Raw genomic sequence first — 21,877 nt, 5'->3', positions numbered from 1 at the left:
AAGAATACAAATCATTCCCCAATTGAGAAATGGTCAAAGGATATAAACAGGCAGTTTTCAGATAAAGAAATCAAAGCTAACTATTTCCATATGAAAAAATGCTCTAAACTACTATTGATTAGAGAAATGCAAATTAAAACAACTCTGATGGGGCAGCTAGGTGGTGCAGTGGATAAAGCAATGGCCCTGGATTCAGGAGGACCTGAGTTCAAATCCGTCCTCAGACACTTGACACTTACTAGCTGTGTGACCCTGGGCAAGTCACTTAACCCTCATTGCCCCACCAAAAACCAAACAAACAACTCTGACATACCACCTCACACCTATCAGATTGGCTAATATGACAAAAAAAGGAAAATAATAAATATTGGAGATGCTATGGAAAAATTGGAACACTAATATATTGTTGGTGGAGTTGTGAACTGAGCCAACCATTCTGGAGAGCAATTTGGAACTATGCCCAAAGGGTTGTGGGACTGTGCATACCCTTTGATCCAGTAATACCACCACTAGGTCTGTATCCCACAGAGATCATATAAAAGGGAAAAGGACCCACATGTACAAAAATATTTATAGCAGCTCTCTTTGTGGTGGCAAAGAATTGGAAACTGATGGAATGCCCATCTATTAGGGAATGCCTGAACAAGTTGTGGTATATTAATGTAATGGAATACTATTGTGCTATAAGAAATGATGAGCAGGGCAGGGGCAGGGCAGGGGCAGGGCAGCTAGGTGGCACAGTGGATAAAGCACCAGCCCTGAATTCAGGAGGACCCGAGTTCAAATCTGACCTCAGACACTTGACACTTATTAGCTGTGTGACCCTGGGCAAGTCACTTAACCCTCATTCCTGCCCCCTCCCCCTCCCCAAGAAAGAAATCATGAACAGGCAGATTTCAGAAAAACCTGGAAAGACTTAAGTGGACTGATGCTGAGTGAAGTGAGCAGAACCAGAACATTGTACACAGTATCAACAACATCCTGTGACGATTAACTGTGATTGACTTAACTCTTCTCAGCAATACAATGATCCAAGACAATTCCAAAGGACTCATGATGGAAAATGCTTTCCACATCTAGAAAAAACAACTGTGGATTCTGAATGCAGATTGAAACATACTGTTTCTACTTTTTTTGATGTTTTATTTTTCTTTTTTGAGGTTTCCCCCTCTTGTTCCAATTCTTCTTTCACAAGACTAATGCAGAAATATATTTAATGTGATTGTACATACATAACCTATATCAGATTGCTTTCTGTCTTGGAGAGGGGGGAAGAAAGGGAGGGAGGGCAGAAAATTTGAAACTAAAAATCTTTATAAAAATAAATGTTGAAAACTATCTTTACATATAACTGGAAAATAATAAAATACTTTTATGATAAAAAAAAATAATCCAATGCCTAGATTAGCTTAGAGGCTCTGGAAAGCATGGAGGACATATGTGCAATTGGAAGACTTGGCTTTGGGAACCAGATCAAGACATTTTCCCTATCTGAACCTCAGATTCTTCACCTCCAAAGCAGAGATAATTATCCTTGTACTGCCTACCTCAAAGGGTATTGATGAGCAAAATATGGTTTTGAAATAAGGATGACGTTGGGGAGTGTTGGGCTTGTGGTCACTAAAATGCCTCAGTTTCCCCATTTGTAAAATAAGAGAGTTGGACTAATACTAAAGGTAATAATAACAGTAGTCCCAAGTGGGAGCAGTAGTCAGTAATAGTAACTCAGATTTATGAAATGCTTTCAGGTTTGTAAAGTACTTTATGTACTATCTTATTGGGCCTTCCCAATTACTCTGTGAGGTAGGAGCCATGATTATCCCTGTTTTACAGATATAGAAACTGAGCCTGAGAGAAGGTAAGCAACTTTTTCTAATATTTCTATTTAAACATCCAAGGTCACACAACTAGTAATTGTCAGAGACAAGATTCAAACACAAGGTCTTCTTGATTTCATATCCTGTGCCCTATTGCTTAGTGTTTGTTAAATTTAACAGAAATGTGAAATTTAAAGGGTTGTAGCAATATTGACAGGGGATAGAGAATGGACATGTGATGATTTCCTTGATAAAGAACTCCTAGAGAATAGAGAAGTGGTATCAGAATTAGGAAGAGGGGCAGCTAGGTGGTGCAGTGGATAGAGCACCAGCCCTGGATTCAGGAGAACCTGAGTTAAAATCTGACCCCAGACACTTGACACTTACTAGCTGTGTGACCCTGGGCAAGTCACTTAACCCCATTTGCCTCGCCAAAAAAAAAAAAAAGAATTAGGAAGAGCTAGGTTCAAATCCTTTCTTATTCCTACCCAGTCAAACTGGGAACCAGCAAGTTTTCTTTTTAAGCCAAATAAAACAAATAAGATTCACCCAAAGCTTGAGGAAATAATGACACACTCTCTCAGAATCCTGTATAGCTTGAATCCTGCATAGACATGTCCATGTATTAATAATAAATAATTATTATATATCATATAATTAATATTAATGGTTGATAATAAATAATAAATGTCATTTAATTAGGTCTTTAAAGTTTCCAAAGCCCTTTGTGTGAATTATCTTACATGTATCACATAACAGCCTTGGTGAGACAGTTACTACAGCTATCATTATCCCCATTTTATAGATAAGGAAACTGAGGTTCAGAAAAAATGAAATGACTTGCTTAGGGTCACATTGCTAGTAAGGATCAGAGGTAGCATTCAAATCCAAGTCTTCTTGATGCCAGGAGATATCCCTTTATGAGAACTAATTGATGTTCATCTATTGGGGTGCTGCTAGTCATTGGTGGCAGAAATCGATGGCCTTGGAGAATAGACACCTTAACTTCTCCAGTATAATGTCTAGAAACCTGAGGGAGAGAAATAAATGGTCCCGTTCTCAGGACAGAGACATATTTCGTGTTGCATTTAGATCACAGCTGGGAAAGGACATGATACAGTAACACAGACCCCAGGGGATGGGCAATTTCAGAAATCCCCAATGCCCCAGTCAGGCTTTCCAGTATGCCCAGTCTCTGCTGCCCTCTGACCTCACTCTTGCTGACATGTATGGGGAGGCTGGGTGATTTTCTAATGGTGTACAAAGTGCCTTTTCCAGGTACCACGTACTTAGCCCAGAAGGCTTTCCCAAAGGGGTCAATCGAATTGTCTCCACAGGAGGCATGAGCCACGCACTGGGTAGTCTTCAAGGTGCCGTTTTATTTCCCACCCCCTGCAATACTTTCCCCCCCACCTAAGAGTCCTTTTAAATATTCTTAACTTTAATTGCTTTTTCCCCCACAAAGAAGTCAATTTAAATTAAGCAGAATCCATCATTGTGATAATTTTTTAATGAGTAAAGATAATGTACTGTACAGGAATTGAAATGAGGTGTTCCCAGGATCATTTGCAAAGTCTCCAAAAGTCCTCCAAAGAGTTGGCGGAAATTAATGAATCTCAAAGCCTCACAGCCATCAATGCTTTCTTATTGGGGCTTGGGTTCAATTAAAAAAAAAAACCACAATAATAATAGTTACACTTTCCAATTTAAGCATTTAGCTCCTTTTATCCAGATATCCAGAGGAATTTTATAAACATTAATTAAGCCTCACAGGTGTGACTTATTAAGATTAACTCGTTGATAGCTGCCAAACTTGGCAGGTGGAAATGATCATTTAACGGGGGCCAGACATAGAGTTAGAGCAAATTCATCTCTGGGGCAGTGATTCCCACAATTGAGAAATGGAGTCCTGGGTTTCTGGGGAGTGGCCTGAAGAGGTTCCAAGGGAGACACCAAGATTTGAGGAGGGGATTGGTCTGTTCCTTGGCACAGCTTCCTCCCTGTGATTCTTATTAGCCACCATAATGATTGAACTACATCATTGCTAAGGTCTGGCTTTTACAATCTATGATGAGTGCATGTACCCTACCTCCATCTTCCATCTATGATGCTAGCCTAACCTGTCACATCATTTTTGAACAAAGTCAAATTTACTTCTACAAAATAATAATGATAATCATATTATTGTTTCTTTCACATAGATTCAGAGCATATTGTGGCTACAGGGTCTTTGAAAATTTTCTGGTCGAGTTTTCTCATTTTACAAATGAGGAAACTGAGGCCCGACCAATCAATCAATAATAGTGACACATTTATATAGAGATTTGAAGATAGCAACATGATATACATACATCATCTCATTTGATCCTCACAAACAAACTGGACAGGTCGGTTCTATTATTGTTCCCAATTTACCGATGAAGGAACTGAGGCTAAGAGAGATTTAAGTGACTTGTACAAGGTCACACAGCTAGTAAGTATTTGAGGCAGGATTAAACTCAAATCTTCCTAATGTATTTACTGCTCCCTCTACTAGACATTGTACCAGAGATGTACCAGACATCTAGATTGAGACAAGGGAATCAATCCTGGTAGAGTCATAGCGGGCAGAAAAGGGATGCTTGGAAATCTGACAAACTAGATCAGGTTTTTTTTTAATAATGAAAATTTTTATTTAAAGTTTTGAGTTCCAAACTCTATCCCTTCTTCCCTCCCTTTCCCTCTTCCCCAGCAGGCAGTAAGCAATCAGATGGGCTTAGAGCAGGGCTTCTTAAACTTTTTCCACTCGTGACCCCTTTTTGCCTGGGATATTTTTACAGATCCCAGACATATAGGTATAAAAAATAAGTATACATAACTTTTTACTGTTGCCAAATGTTTTGCAAACCCCACATTGAACTACACGACTCCATATGGGATCTGGATCCATAGTTTAAGAAGCTTTGAACTAGACAAAGTCAACTAAGGAAGTAGGGATAATTTACAATGATGATAAATGCCCATGTGGCTAACCAAGGGTTAACTCCACTGTGGTCTCTCCAGTTCAAGTAAATCTACTCTTGGTAAAGAAAGATGAAAAGGTCACAAGGCTTGATTGTTTATAAAAATTGACCCTGCCGTTAAATTGCAGCTCTCTGGTACAGATAAGACACTCTTTTAGAATAGCCTGTTTCAGGTCTTCTTATCCTAGACACCATGGGACTTCAGGAACTGTGTCATAAAGGGCAAGATTTATTCTTGCCTCAGCCCCCTTTGTTTCTTTGACAATACTCTATCTTGGTTATACAACTAAGGAGGGGGAGTAGGGCTTTGACTCAAGATGCCAAAATTTATATGTCATCCATCATATCCATCTAGGACATGTATCCCCTCTCCATATCCCCACCCCAGTTATATGCAACCCCCTCTCCACTTCCCTATGTGTAAAAATTCCTAGTGGTGATGCTTCCTGGTTCTCTAACCATTCCTTCTCTGGACTATTTTCCTTCCCCTGACTGATGTCCTTCTCTGAACATATTCTCCCTCTGTGATTTCTGTCCCCTTCTCTCCACAAACAGTCTATTCTACTTTTTGATGACCATTCTTTTCCTTAGATAAATCCTAACTCTGTATCTCTGTAATTTCCATCCATTGCACCTAGTTCTTCCTCCCTGTAGCCAAGCAAGACAAATCTACTCCCTCTCCCACATGAGATCCTTTACAAGCACTGCTTGTAAACATCTATCTTGTCTTCCCTAAGCCTTCTCTTCTGTAGCCTACTCATCCCAAGTTCATGATTCTGATTTTTATATTTCATTGTCTCAAAACCTTCACCATCCTGGCCCACCCTTTTCTGAATGTCCTCCAGCTTGCCATCATCCACTGTAGAGCCCAGAATTCAACATGACATTATAGCTTTGGTCTGACCAAAGCAGAAATGTAATGTTTGGTGAAAAATTAGGAAGAAAATGCCAAGAAACCTAAGCTGGATCTTAGAATTTTTAAAAATGTAGTTTGGGGGCAGCTAGGTGGCGCAGTGGATAGAGCACCGGCCCTGGATTCAGGAGGACCCGAGTTCAAATCCAGCCTCAGACACTTAACACTTAATAGCTGTGTGACCCTGGGCAAGTCACAACCCCAATTGCGTCACAAAAAAAAAAAAAGTAGTTTGTTATTCCTTGGGACCAATGATTTCACCAGTGTGAGTACTTCTTATTCTGTCATAGGTATATATATATAGCCCTCTATACTTCAGTAGACCATCCTTGCATTAACTGAAAAATGCCCCCTCTCCCTTCAGACAGCCTGGTGATGAGCCCTCCTACAGTTAGCTAACAATGGAAGCATGGGTCACTAGTGGACCTATATTTGAAGCCTCCTAGATTATTAGGACCTCCTTATTAGGACAACTAGTCCTCTTCTGGCATAGTCTCTGAATGTCACCTCCATGTCACAATGAGCGGTTGGAGTAACACTCTAATGGAGAAATCTCATGTCCCAGCTATACTGACAAATCAGGAATTACATCATTTGCCCGTTATCAGTGCCTAAAAGCAAAGCATGTTTTCAACAACTAATTGTGATAATATATAACTATTACATTAATATCACCCACTAAAATACATATATTATAGATACTCCTGGTTCTGAGCATTTCCTATGAAGCAAACTACAAAAAAATAAAATAAAATAATATACCCCATGCCATGCCACACTGTAATTTATCAAGTAGGAAAGAAATTGGCATGCCTTTTCCTGCTGATTTATTGGTTAATTCCAACAATTCATTGTAGAAAAGGCCAACAATGAATTACGATGTGAAGAGAAAAAATTAAGGCAAGCATTTTAAAAGGTGTTTTAGTACACAGTCTTTAGAAACAACTTACAAAGCTATTTTATGGCTGGATCTGTGTGGTTCATGAATTGCAATGTATGGTATGTGAAATGTGCCAGTTAGGGGCCCCAACATAAGGCTTCCTAATTCTTTCCTCAAATGCATTGTCTCCTGTGGGAATCAGCTCCATCATCTCCCATGTCTGCTAAATCTACTACTGTTCTATCATAATTGTAGTCACTTTTCATGATTGTATTAAAAGCTTGGTGAGAACCACACAGTATACCCATGAAAAGACCAATGAAATTATCCTTTGATGATCAAGCTATCTCTTTAGAAAGTGGGCAAATCATTGACTGGAGTCACAGATGCTGAAGCTCCTGAGGAAAGAGCATTGACCGATGAGTTGGAGTGTTGAGTGGGGCCATTATTCCCTGAACTCTGAGGCAGAGACTTCCAAAGACAATTCCTTCCTTCAGGGATCCTTAAACAGATTGAATAGGAGGCCTTTCTCACCTGGGAGCTGCTTTTCTCATTTATTGAACCAGATGAATAGCAGAAATTGTTGCAATCCTGTTTAATAAGGAAGACCACAGATATCCTAGAAACACAAAGCAAGATTTGGCTTAGAACTCAAAAATACAATGGAAGTCCTTTATAACCCTGGTTATAGGAGACAGAAACAACCCCCATGGTTATAGACTGTTGTGTCCTTTTGGAATGGCTGAGTTACAAGAAACTTGCTGAATTATAATCATAGAATTACAGATGTACAAGTAGGAAAGGACCTTTTTTGCATATATTTAAATATGCAAGTATTGAAAGAGAGTATAGCAGAATGGAGAATTAGCCTCAAAGCCAGAAAGACCAAGGTTCGGATATAACCTCTGACACAAACTGGATGTGTGACTCTGGCCAAATCTCTAATCCTCTGAGAGCTATAGGCAAATCTCAGAGACTATTAGATACCAAAGAAGTTGCTGATGTGAATTGGTGAGAGGGAGTTTTCTCACTCAGGAGTTCTCTATACCAAGAGATATACCATGTAATTCTCTCTATTTTCAAGGAAATTCCAAGTCTAATCCCTGTTCTTTCTCCATCTATTGTCTCTGCAATGTGCACCTTGAGAGCAGAGACTATATCTTTGTATTTTCAGAGCCTAGCATAGTGCTTTATTACAGGGCCCTGCACATGGTAGGCCCTTAATAAATGTTTGTGGATTGATTTATACATACATACATATATATATATATATATATATATACGCATATATATATATATGCTTGTATATGCTTTTATATGTACAAGCTGTTACATAACTAATATATATTGCTTGCCTTCTCTATGGGTAGGAGAGAGCCTGGAGGGAGGGAGAGAATTGGGAACTCAAAATTTTAAAAAGTGAATGTTGGGGGCAGCTAGGTGGTACAGTGGATAAAGCACTGGCCCTAGATTCAGGAGTACCTCAGTTCAAATCTGACCTCAGACACTTGACACTTACTAGCTGTGTGACCCTGGACAAGTCACTTAACCCCCATTGCCCTGAAAAAAAAAATATTAAAAATAATAAAGTAAATGTTAACAATAAATAATAAAAAAATTAAAATGTACACATTGTCTCCTTTGGTTGGATGTAAGCTCCTTAAGGCCTGGCATAGATTCTTTTGTTCTTGTAATCCTGGCACCTTCCACACTTAGAACATGGGAGGGACTTAATAAATTCTTGTTGCTTAATTAGAAATCACCTATGGAAGCCCTTCATTTATTTATTTATTTGTTTGTTTGTTTGTTTATTTTTGGTGAGGCAATTGGGGTTAAGTGACTTGCCCAGGGTCACACAGCTAGTAAGTGTTAAGTGTCTGAGGCTAGATTTGAACTCAGGTCCTCCTGAATCCAGGGCTGGTGCACTATCCACTGCGCCACCTAGCTGCCCCATGCCCATTCATTTTAAGTAAGTGTCAAGTGTCTGAGGCCAGATTTGAACTCAGGTACTCCTGAATCCAGGACTGGTGCTTTATCCACTGCGCCACCTAGCCGCCCCCGTGCCCATTCATTTTTACAGAGGTGGGAACTGAGGCCAAGCTACTTCCTTTTTCTAGAAAGACCGGGAACCAAATACCATCTTTTGACACTTAGTACCTGTGTGACCAAAGAAAAATCACTTCTATTCTCTTAAGCTCAGACAAAGGTATAGATGAATTTCTAAGAGTTCCCACACTGAAGAAAATGCCAGCACAGTTATCCTTTCCTCATTGTGACTTTCCCCATTGCAGTCTCACCATAGAGTGGGTTGGCACAAAAAATTAAATGAGAATTTTGGGGGAGTTTTTTGGAAGCCACAAAGTCCAGCAGAGGACACAGAAAAAAGTTTAGAAACTCAGAAATGTGTGTGTGTGTGTGTGTATGTATGTATGTATGTATGTATGTATGTATGTATAGTGTTAAGGCTAAAATTCTATCTAAACTGTCTAATATATCTAATGAGTGGTCGCCAATAAATTATAAGCTTTAGCAAGAGTTAGACTTTTAAGCATTTATTAAGGAGAATAAGAATTTAGTAAAGAGAGAAGAAAAGGCCTAGATTCCTATCTATTAAAGGGAGAGCACATTTCTAGCTCCCTTCTCTACCAGCATCCCCAGGAAAAAAAGAAAGAGGCGGAGCACCTGGCTCCCCCTTCCTCCTCCCACCAGCAAACGTCACTTCCTGACACCAAAGAGAAGATGCATGGTCCTGCCCTCAAAGACCTTCCTTCATGGTGGAGCTTTCCTATAATAAGTCTCCAGTAGGTGGCATCATTCCAATCATTACAATTGTATAGTATAGTATGGTATATTATAGAATAGTATAATATCAACATATTTTATCTTTTAATACTTCAAACAGCCCATGAAAGAAAAAGAAAAAAAATTCAGACTGCTTTTCTGGTACAAAGAGAGGGCCCCAAAATTTTACATGGCTTTTCTATATTGTGGGGGTGCCATGCCCCTAACCTCCACGATGTAGGATAACTGTACTTGATCCAATATAAGGAAGAATATTAATGAACATTTCCTTGCTGAGCACTAGTATATTCCCCTCAAGTCACACTTTGGATTTTCAGAGGAATTTTTCTCAATTAAAAAAATTACCCTCATATGGTCAATATGAAAACTTTAGAAGGTTGCCAATTCCATGGAAATTCCTGCACCTGTGATTTTTATTATTTCATTTATTTGTTTGTTTGTTTGTTTATTCATTCATTCATTTATCTATTTATTTATTTGTTTGTTTATTTATCTATTTATTTGGGGGGGCAATGAGGGTTAAATGACTTGCCCAGGGTCACACAGCTATTAAGTGTCAAGTGTCTGAGGCTGGATTTGAACACAGGTCCTCCTGAATCCAAGGCCAGTGCTTTATCCACTGCACCATCTATCTGCCCCTGTGGTTTTATTTTAAATGGCTGAAGAAAAGATACCTTCTACAAGCCCTTTAAATAACTAACCAATGTCAGGTGGAAGTTCTAAGGGAGTTGACTCTCTGGGCAGACTTGAATAATCTTCTTTAGTTGGCCACTCTGAACGAGAAGTAAAGAACGATGTGAAAAGCCACAGGGGAGATATTTCCAGCTCTTTTTTCTATTATATATTATCTCATTATATATTCCCATGACATGTTGTACATCAATCAATAAATCAATAAACATTTTTTATTAAGCACCAAATAGGCATAGTGCTATGGTACCACACTAACCCCTGGGAATACAAAGAAAGGGCAAAACTGTGCCTGCCCTCAAGAAGCTTATAGTTGAATGGGGGAGTCAACATGCAAACCATTACGAATAGACAAGCTACATACAGGATAAATTGGATGGAATCATTAGAGGGAAAACACTAGCATTAAGGGGGATCAGGAAAGGCTTCTTGAAGAAGGCAGGATTTAGCTGGGACTTAAAGGAGGCCAGGGAAGTCAAGAGGAAGAGGAGAGGAAGGAGGGAATCCTGGGCATGGGGGCCAGCCAGAGAAAGTGCCTGACAGTCAAAGATGTAGTGTCTTGTTGGAGGAAAGCCAGTAGACCCTTGAATACATAGGCATGAGGATGGTGTAAGAAGCCTGGAGAGGTAAGAGGGGGCCAGGTTACTAAGGGTTCTGAATGCCAAACACGGGATTTCATGGGGAGCCACTGGACTTTATTGACTAGGAGGCAACATGGTTAGTCCTATGCTGGGGAGATTAATTTGAAATCTGGGTACAAGCCATCTCTCTGATAAAATGGAAGCTGAATGAGGGCAGGAACTATTTAATTTATCATTGTTGCGGTTGTGGTTTATGTATCCTCAGCACCTGGCAAGAACTTAATAGGGGCAGCTAGGTGGCGCAGTGGATAGAGCACCAGCCCTGGAGTAAGGAGGACCTGAGTTCAAATCCGACCTCAGACACTTGACACTAGCTGTGTGACCTTGGGCAAGTCACTTAACCCCAATTTCCTCACCAAAAAAAAAAAAAAAAAAGAACTTAATAAATGCTTGTTAATTGATAGATTGATTTGTAACTTTGTCCCTATCATGTCTATACATACAGCCCTGTTGAGTGGTGTCTATGTTGCTTATTTCAGATGATTTCAAGCAAGGACAGACAAATCCTATCAGACTGGGAAAGGCAAGACACCCCTTTTCCACTCACAAAGAGGTTTTCCAAGTCAGAAGCGAATGCCACAAAGCTTGATGATCAATATGGATATGGTATATAATCCTTCTTCAATGGATATTGACATGGTAGAGGGATATTGTCATGAAGCTCTGGTTTCATTAATGTGGTGAGCACCTGATGAGGGCCATCCTAAAGGAATTCAGGTGAACATTGTGGCTGCAGTTTATAATCTTCTTGTTTTTTTTGTCCTTCATTCTCGAAGAGGACCGTGACATCGGGAGGTGATGTCATGACTTGCAATGAGTTGGATTTAAGTGAGGAAGGTATGTGCAAGGTCACCGGCCTCAGTCTCTCCTCCCAGAGCCATCTGGATCCAGTGGCAAGATATACATCAGGACAACTGGAGATGACCCCGGATGTTTGAGGCAATAGGGGTTAAGTGACTGGCCCAGGGTCACACCATTAGTAAAAGTCAAATGTTTGAGACTGGATTTGAACTCAGGTCCTCCTGACTCCAGGGCTAGTGCTCTATCTACTTCACAACATAGCTGCCCTTATGATCTTAAAGACTTTCTGGAGCACTAAGAGGTTTAGTGACTTGCCCAGGGTCACAAGTTCAGAAGGTGTCAGAGGTAAGATTTGTACTTAGGTCTTGACTCCCATGCTGGTTCTCTAGCCATTGTGCCATAACATTTTTCAAGAGAAAGAAAGGAAGAAGGAAGGAAAGAAAGAAGGAAGGAAAGAAAGAAGGAAGGAAGGAAAGAAGGAAGGAAGGAAGGAAGGAAGGAAGGAAGGAAGGAAGGAAGGAAGGAAGGAAGGAAGGAAGGAAGGAAGGAAGGAAGGAAGGAAGGAAGGAAGGAAGGAAGGAAGGAAGGAAGGAAGGAAGGAAGGAAGGAAGGAAGGAAGGAAAGAAGGAAAGAAGGAAAGAAGGAAAGAAGGAAAGAAGGAAAGAAGGAAAGAAAGAAAGAAAGAAAGAAAGAAAGAAAGAAAGAAAGAAAGAAAGAAAGAAAGAAAGAAAGAAAGAAAGAAAGAAAGAAAGGAAGAAAGAAAGAAGGAGGGAAGGAGGGAAGGAGGGAAGGAGGGAAGGAGGGAAGGAGGGAAGGAAGGAGGGAAGGAAGGAGGGAAGGAAGGAGGGAAGGAGGGAAGGAAGGAGGGAGGGAGGGAAGGAAGGAGGGAAGGAGGGAAGGAGGGAAGGAGGGAAGGAAGGAAAGAAGGAAAAGAAGGAAAGGAAGGAAGGAAGGAAGGAAGAAAGAAAGAAAGAAAAAAGAGAAAGAAAGAAAAGGAAAAAGGAAAAACCAGTATGATGTAGTAGAAATGAGCCCAAACCCCAGTTCTAGGGAATACCACCTGTGTGATTCTACTTCTCAGCCTCAGTGTCTTCATCTGTAAAATGAAAGGGGTAAGACTAGATAACCCACAAAGTCTCTTGCAGCTCTAAATCTATGACCCTCATAGGAACAGAAATAAATGGTGGATATTTATATGGCACTTTAGAATTTTGGAATGTGCTTTACATATTGAATCTCATTGGAGGCTCATAGCCACCCAGTGAGGCAGGGAGTACAAGAATTATTGTCCCCATTTTACAGATGAGAAACCTGAGACTCTAAGGCCAAAGAAGCAGCTTCTGAACCCAAATTTAGCACTGTAGCTACTCTTTCATGTTGCTTCTGGCTGTGAAATAATACTAAAAGGCATGGAAAAGGAAGACAAATAATCGCTTGTGGACCACTGACAAGCACTTGTTCATTCTGCATATTTGTGACATTCCAGAGAAGCTCCGTCTAAAGCACAGAAGATGGAACAGAGATGAGTGGGGAGGGGTGGGGGCGGTTGGAAAAAATGCATGTTCCTTCTTTGGGAAGGATGCCAGAAGGTGAGCACATTTTTATTTTATATATATATATATATATATATATATATATATATAAAACCAAGGGGAGAGTGACAGAAATCCATCAACTTGACTTATCAGTCCACAATTACAGCAATTTATCGGCTGCATTTGGCAAGGTCACCTGCAATCAGCAAGCAAACAAAAGCCCAAGTCTGTGTTTTTGTTTAGAAGGGTTCTAACTTGGATATGACTGCAGTTAGCATCCCCTTGCTCCTAGCATGACCCAAAACTGGCTGTCCACACTCTCGGGTGTCATGGCCCTATGATGAAGAAGGACATTTGTCTCTCCTGCTGCTCCCACTCATTCCCCTATCTCAACCAGCAACCACAGTTGACTTCTGTTTTCCATCGGAGAGAAGGAAATTGCATTTGGAAAACCACTCTGTAAGTTTCAAAGGGAAGTTTGCCTTTCTCTCCTTGCCTGAAGTCATTTTAAACAATGCAGTTCTGGGGAGAAGGCTTAGTAGAAATTTTGAAACCCCTTGGGAAGACCACAGAAACAAAGGTTTAGTTAGAGCTGGAAGGAAGATGAAAAGTCATATGGTCTAATGCTTTCATTTACAATTTTTAATTTTTTTAATAAACAAAAATCCATTTTCTCTTTCTCCTCCCCAAAAGACCCCCAGAAAAACAAAATTGTTATAGCAACTATGCATTGACAAGCAGAACAAATTTCTACATTGGCCGTATCTAAAAATTATGTCTCATTATAGTCCCTGAGTCCATCATCTCTTTTTTAGGAACTGGGTGGCCTGCTAAGGAAAATGAGACCAAAAAAGGAAAATGAATTATCCAGGGTCATTGTTGTTTGTCCTCTGTTTTAAAGAGGACCAATGGCATCACTGGGATGATATCTTGACCGGTATGTGAATTGGATTTAAGTGAAGTAGAGTTGCCCATAGTAGTCAGCCTCACTCTCTCTTCCAGATACAGCCTAGCCCAGTGGCTAGGCAAAAGTCAGTATGACCAGCAATGACTGGGGATGCAGAAGATGACCTTGGCATCCTAGATGTCTCATCAAGCCCCAAGCCCTCCACAGAGCCTTCTTCAGCTACCTTCATGGTCATTGCAATAAGTTGTTCCCATTCGCCCATTCCTCAGGGGACATCTTTACATGACTGGGGTAGACACCTATCCCCAACTCACTGATGGGTCTGTGGCCTATTGGTTATCCAAGGTTACAAGTATAGTAAGTGACCAAGCCAGGATTCAGATTCAAACCATTAGATAATGGGTTTCGAGCTAAAAGGGGCCTTAGAAGTTATCTAGTACAGTCCCTTTATTTGGCATATGAGGAAAATGAGACCCAAAGAGAAGTAGTGACTTACTCAAAGTCATGATGGAGCCCAGTGGTGGAGGTGAGAAGACCAAGGTTCAAATCTCACCTCTGCCACTGGGCTCTATCAGATCACTACCAGGAAACTTACTTATCCAATGCTTTCCTTGAAGCACTAGAAGGCTTGTGATGTCACTAAGAAGGGAAAGTCCAAGAAGCAAGGCAGTTTGGTGGAGCAAGCAGCCGGTGCTAGACCTGGAGGTAAGAAGATCTGAGTTTGAATCTCACCTTTGACATACACTAGCTCCTTGACCATTGGGCCTTAGTTTCCTTATCTATAAAATAGAAAAAAGAATACTTATAGTGCCTGTTAAGACACAGGGTCCTTGTGAGGCTCAAAGCATCACTTCGTCAGGATCATGATTAAGCTGCTAAGTGAACTGCAGAAATTTGTACCCATCTTCCATCCAATTGGACTTGCCACAAAATTCTTTATATAATTGTCATGTCTAGTAGCATCTTTCTACCACATCTGTAATCTTTATTTCACTCTATTTCTCTCTCTCTCTCCTTCCCTTCCTTTCTCCATCTTTCTGACTTTCTCTGTATTTATCTCTCAATCTCACTTTTCCTCCCTGTCTGTTTCTGTTTCTTTCAGGACTTGTCTTTGTGTCTCTATGAAGCTCTTTGTCTCTTTGACTCTGTTTCTCTCTCTCTCTCTCTTTCTCTCTCTCTCTCTTTTTCTCTCCCTCCTTCCCTCTCCCTTCCTCCACCCTCTCCTCTCTCACTTTCTCCTCTTCCTCTCCCTCTCTCTCTCCAGTGCCCTCTCTCTCTCCCTTTTCTCTCCTTCTCTTTCCTCCTCTCCCTCTTCCCCCTCTTCTTTTTCTCCTTTCTCCCTCTCTCCCTTTCCCCCTCTCTCCCCTTGCTCTCTCCTCTCTCTCATTGCAATGGTTTCTGGTCAGTTCTCCTTTGCAATAAATCTGCCTGATCATTTTTCAGTCTTCCTGTTCAAAGAGCTCTCTCAAATTTATCATCTTGTTGCCCTTCAGGCTTTCAGAAGGGATCTGGAGTTCAAGCACCTCCAGATTGAAATGTATTTTTGATCCATTCCACCCACTCAGAGCACTCAGAACAGAAAAGGGCTTGTCCTTTCCAATCTCTTTCCTTCCCTGCTTTCTCTAGGCATTTCCCCTCTCCCTATCCACTTCTTCTCCATCTTCTGCCTTCTTTTCTTCCTTTGCTTAAATAAATGACTTTTTAAAATCCAGCTTGGCCACAGCAATGCACATACACCAAAATGCAAAGACTATTAGCCCGAGGGTTCTCTTCAGTCTCTCATCCTACATAGTCTCTTACCGCTCCCCATCCCCCCCACTCCTCCACGAGGCAGTCATTGGGCTGAGAAAGCAAAAATTCTCATTGTAGTATCGAGCATGAGTTTCTCTCCTGTTTGATTGATTGATTAATTAGTTATGTTTAGATGGGTCCAGCAGGGAGAACTTGTGACAACTGTGACATGAAAATTACTGGAAAGTTACAAAAATATGTAGCTGTGTTTGACTTGGTGAAATACATTCTTGGGATTGATTAGAAACAGACACATGCTACAAGCCTACCTTTAAATTACCTGCCACTGCTGAAGCTTTGAGAAGAATCATTTTGATCAGTCTGAATTAATCAGGCTTCCAACTTCATGGGCTAAGGATGGAGGTCTAGGTACAGGACTCTGAGGCTGCTACTTTGCATAGAGCTTAAGGGGTGAATGGGGCAAGCATGTTTTTAGAATTAAGCTGGAATGAATAAAAGATTGTAACCATGGGATAGTTAACAAGGCATCTCCTTATGTGTGGATAATTGGATGGAGATGGAATAATTTTTGTCAGTTGCACAATCTGTCCCCTACCTTAGGATGTTGCTCCCTTCCTTCCTCCTAGATTCCCACAAGTATCAACTCAAGTGTTAACGGCTATGAGATCTTTCTTCCATCATTGTCCCATTTGTAGAGCCTCAACACCCCAAATGATGGTCACATTTATTTCACAGCTATCTTGCATTTATTTCACTGTCAAAATATTCTCTCCTCCAAGCAGAATGCAAGCATTTTGATGACAGGAGCTATCTCATACTTGTCTTTTTAAAAAAATCTTACCACCTGGCACATAATGCATGCTTAATAAGAGATTGATGAATTGAATTGAATGAAGCTTCTTTCTTTGGGAGCAATCCAGAAAGAACCTACAGCTCTGATTCTGGAGACCCAGATTCTAGACCCAGCTTCACAACTGACTGTTTCATCTTGGCCAAGTCCCTACCTTCCTCTGATTTACAGTTTCCTTATTTACAAAATTAAAATGTGAGAATCAGGATTTCTTAGCTCTGATATTCTGTGATTTAGTCATATTTAGTATTAACATATTTTCATTTTAAAAAACCAAACATATTTTCAACTTAAAACTATAGACAACATCCTTTCCTAATTTTATCTACATTGTACATGGAAGGGTTGGTCTCATTCCTAGTCCTTGTGGAACAAAAAGAGTCATAATAAATATTTATAGCAGCTCTTTTTGTGATGGCTAAGAATTGGAAATTGAGGGGATACCCATCAGTTGGGGAATAACTAAATAAATTGTGGTATATAATTATAATAGAATATTATTGTGCTATATGAAATGACAAGTAGGATGATTTCAGAAAAACCTGGAAGGATTTACATGAACTGATACAAAATGAAGTAAGCAGAATTGGGAGAATATTGTACACAGTAACATCAATATTGTATGACAAAAGTAACAGCAACATTGTATGACAAACAACCGTGAATGACTTAGAAATTCTCAGCAATACAGTGATATAGGATAATCCCAAAGCACTCATGATGAAAAACGCTAACCGCCTCTGGAGAAAAAACGAATGTTGTCTTACTACAGACTGAAGCATACTGTTTTTTTACTTTCTTTTCTTTCTTTCTTTTTCTTTTGAGTTTCTCATACAAAATGACTAATATGGAAATGTTTTACAAGATTGCACACATCTAAGCTATATCAGAATGCTTATTGTCTCGGAGGGAGACAGGGATAGAATTTGGAACTCAAAACAATGAATGTTAAAAATTGTCTTAACATGTAATTTAAAAAAAAATGAAAAAAAAAACCCAGCAAAACAACCAAAAAACCATGTAATTGAGGAAAAAACATTATTTAAGAAATAAATGTCCTATAATAGCTGGTATTTCTATAGCACTTGAAAGTGGCTGAATTTGTTATTGAAGTCTTATGACAGTTTCTAAGGAAGATACGTTAGGTATTGTTATCCTCATTTTATGGAGGAAGAAACTGAGGTTCAACAAAATTAAGACTCAACCATGGTTGCATAGCATAAGGAGAGGGGATTTGAACTCAGTGTGAGAATACTTTCTTCTAGTTCATGCATTTAATGAAATGATTGACATCATTTGTTTCAGTTTTCCAATATATAGTTAGTTTTACTCTACATCATTGCAGACATTGCTATTACTGGGTTCAATTACCAGACATGCAAGAGAAGTCCACACAATTCTAATGAAGGCTAGACTAGGAATCTGTTTGGTAATGGTGCTGTGTTCATGCTAGAGATAAGATCCAACAGTTCAGAAGCAAAGAAAATGGATAGCAACCTTTACTTGGGATTAGAATCAAGTTTAAGTTGACTTCTTTGAAGACAAGAAATACCACTCTAGAGTGAATATGTATTTACAGGGCATTTCAAAAGTTTTGGTATATTTGTAAGCTATTAAAGCTTGAAAATGCATTAAGATTTTTGCACACCCTCTCTGTATAATATTTACATATATACTTGTCTACAGATATAAATATATGTTTATATTTATGTATGTATGTATATATATATATATATATATATATATGCTCATCAGTAAGCATTTATAATTTCCTACTTTGTGGCCAGGCATTGCAAAGACAAAAGAGAAACTGTTCCTACATCCAAAGAGCTTACATTCTATATGAAGAGACAAAGAAGGACATGAATAAGTGAATGCTGAATAAAGATAATGTGAACAAATACAAAAATCTATAAGGCAGGTGAATACAAAGTGGCTTAGAAGGGAGGGAACAAACAATTAGGTGGGCTTCATGCAGAAGATGCCATTATAGGGGAAGAGAGGAACTGTAGGAGACAGAGTAAGGAGGGGAACAGCCAGAGAAAAACCACCTAGATTAGAAATGGAGTGTCATGTGTGAGGAATTACATCATGGGTGAGTGGAAGAGTACAAGGGATCAGAAAATATTCAGTGAGGCTGGAAAGATAAGTTGGGGGCTAAGTTGGGAAGGGCTTTGCTGACTAAACAGAGGAATTTTTCTTAGAGGCAACAGGAAGTCATAGGAGCTGTTTGATGGGAGTAGTGAATAGAGCACCAGACCTTGAATCAGGAAGACCTGAGTTCAAGTCTGGTTGTTAGCTGTATGATGCTGGGCAAGTTACTTAACTGTGTTTGCCTCAGTTTCCTCAGCTATGAAATGAGCTGGAGAAGGAAACGGCAACCCCCCCAGTATCTTTGCCCAAAAAATGCCAAATGTGGTCACAAAGAGTTGGACACAACTGAACAACAACAACATGCTTGGTTGACTGGGGGAGTCACATGATATCCATGTATCTACACATTCATGTGCAGATACATACATGTATGTGAGTATATACATGTATATGTGTCAGCAGAGATCACCGTGTTGTAACCGTTTCCTCAAGGGTATTTAGTGTTTTCTTGAGGCTTACTAAAGCTTCAGGATAATTTGCCAGGCTTGGTGCTAGGTATTAGAGGATGTGACAGGAACTGAAGGGACAAATTACAAAAGATGAGAGTATTTATCCCTGACCTCTGAAACAGAAATAGGGAGGTACTGCTGGTGAGCACCTTACTCTTCCGCTTTTTGACCCTCAATTTGCTTATCTGCAAAATGGGGATAAGATCACGTATAAATCCCCCTGTCATGGGACAGTTGGTTAAGAAGCCCACACACTCTAATGTATATAAAGTACTTTGCAAACTTTAAAGCATCCTATAAATAGGATCATATATTTCAATCAGGAAGAGACCTTTGAGGTTATATTATTCCATACTTTTCATTTGAAAGATGAGGAAACGAAAGCTTCAGGGTTAAGTGGCTTACCCAAAGTCCTATAACTCATCGAGTGGTAGAGTTGGAATTTGAACCCGGGTCCGGTGCCATTAAATCCATCACTTTTTTCACTGCAGCTTAATCATCACAGAGGGGAGTCTGAGGGCTTCTTGCGGGTTAGAAGTGGTTGACTAAAGCCATTCTCACTAGTGGCGCTTGCCACAAGGAGCAATAGCTCACTGTATTAGGTTGCAAAAAACTCCCAAAGTCCACCAGTTCAGTAAGTCTATAAAAAGAATGTGAGAGTCATAGGTCACTGTGGCTTCTTTCTCATGTCCTGCAGGCTTTTGAGATGCTTCAGCTATTCAGTCATGATCCTGGAGTATTTTGATCAGACCAGCTAACTTACCATGAAAAGAAATGAGGGGACAGGGTCCTTTATGATGACAATAATAACACTGTGGCAAATGCACTTTCAAATGCCAGAGATGCCCTAGCATCTGCAGGGACAGTTAAAAAAAAAAAAAAAGAGGAAAAGACATTTCATTTCCCAATCTCAGGGAAGAGACATCCAATTAACCAAGAAATGGGATGCTCCCACTTTCACTCCAGTGGGTGAGAGAAACTGCCCTTTGTCCCACGTCGCTCAACAGGGTCTTGGGGTTTGGAAGCAGTGCCTAAGTGGCAGGCTATTCATTTCTACTGTTTGTGCCCTTTTCTACTTTTAAACACTCTTTCCCCAACAGCTTTTTCCCAAAGATCCTTTTTATAAAAGTCTTGCTGGGCTAGAAGCCATTTTAAATAGGAAGTGAAGACTTTGTCTTCAGTCTCTTATAAGGTCATTATAGAAACATGGCTAGGTTTGTTAGGGTTTACATTAATGACCCATTTAATTAATTTACCATAAGTTATTCAACAAACATTTTTTAACATACCTACTGTGTGTTGCACTGGGGGAGATACAAAGTTTAGATAAGACACTGCCCTCCTAGAGGTCATGGTCTAGAAAGATAAATAATAATACATGCATATTATATTCAAAAGAACCATAATCTTAGTGGTCAGTCCATCAATCAACAAACATTTACTCAGCTTTTATTATATGCTAGGGACTGTTGCTAAACACTGGGGGTTGGGGGAGCTAGGTGGCGCAGTGGATGGAGCACTGGCCCTGGATTCGGGAGGACCTAAGTTCAAATCTGGCCTCAGACACTTGACACTTACTAGTTGTGTGACCCTGGGTAAGTCACTTAACCCCAATTGCCTCACCAAAAAATAAAATAAAAAATAAAGAAACATGTCATTAAACACTGGGGGTGTAAACAAAACAAAACAAAAAACCTACACATAGAGTCCCCTGCCCGTAAGGAGTGCCCATACTCATGGTGGAAGCAGCACGCAAATTATTTATGTTGTTGGTTTCAGATTCTTGATGACCCTATTTGGGGTTTTCTTGGCACAGACACTGGAATGGTTTTCCATTTCCTTCTCATTTTATAGATGAAGAAACTGAGGCAAGCAGGGTTAAGTGACTTGCCCGGGGTCACACATGAAGATGAGTTTTCCTGACTCCAGGCCTGGCATTTTATCTACTGCTTCACCTAGCTGTCCCAAATTATATAGCTTTTATATAGCACTTAAAATTCTATGCACCACTGTGCAAATCCTCACAACAACACCGGGAAATATTTGATGATGCCTTTTTTTAAAGCTGAGGCTGCAAGAGGTAAGGTGACTTGTCCAATATTACATAGCTAATAATTGTTTCTTAGGGCAGCTAGGTAGCTGGGAGTCAGGAAGATTGGAGTTTAAATCTGAACTCAGACACTTACTGGCTGTGTGACTCTGGGCAAGTCACTTCACCTTGTTTGCCTCAATTTCCTCATCTGTAAAATGAGCTGGAGGAGGAAATAGCAAACCTCTCTAGTATCTTTGCCAAGAAAACTCCAAACAGCGTCGCAGAGTGGCACAGCCCAGAAATGACAGAATAAAAAACAAGTGTCTCTTACCAGTTGTACCACCTACTTGTTTCTAGAACTATATCCATACAAAATATATATGGTATCAATTGGAGGTCATCTCAAAGAGAACCAAATGGGTGGGTGGATGGGGATACCAGGGAAAGCTTCTTGCAGAAGCTGGAATTTGATGTGAGCCTTGATGGAAGTCATTGAAGGGAGTCGGGATTTTGTAAGAGCATTAAAGGCATGGGTGACAGCAAGTGAAAAGGCAGCATCTAGAAATAATATCATGGATGAGGTGAAGTTGAAGACTGGAAAGGTAGGAGGGGACCAGGCTGTGAAAGGCTTAAAAAAGCTAAACAGGAGTTT

This window comes from Dromiciops gliroides, chromosome 6, assembly GCF_019393635.1.
Source record: "Dromiciops gliroides isolate mDroGli1 chromosome 6, mDroGli1.pri, whole genome shotgun sequence".
In the NCBI taxonomy this organism is placed as follows: domain Eukaryota; kingdom Metazoa; phylum Chordata; class Mammalia; order Microbiotheria; family Microbiotheriidae; genus Dromiciops; species Dromiciops gliroides.
Note: the sequence above shows the minus strand (reverse complement) of the source record.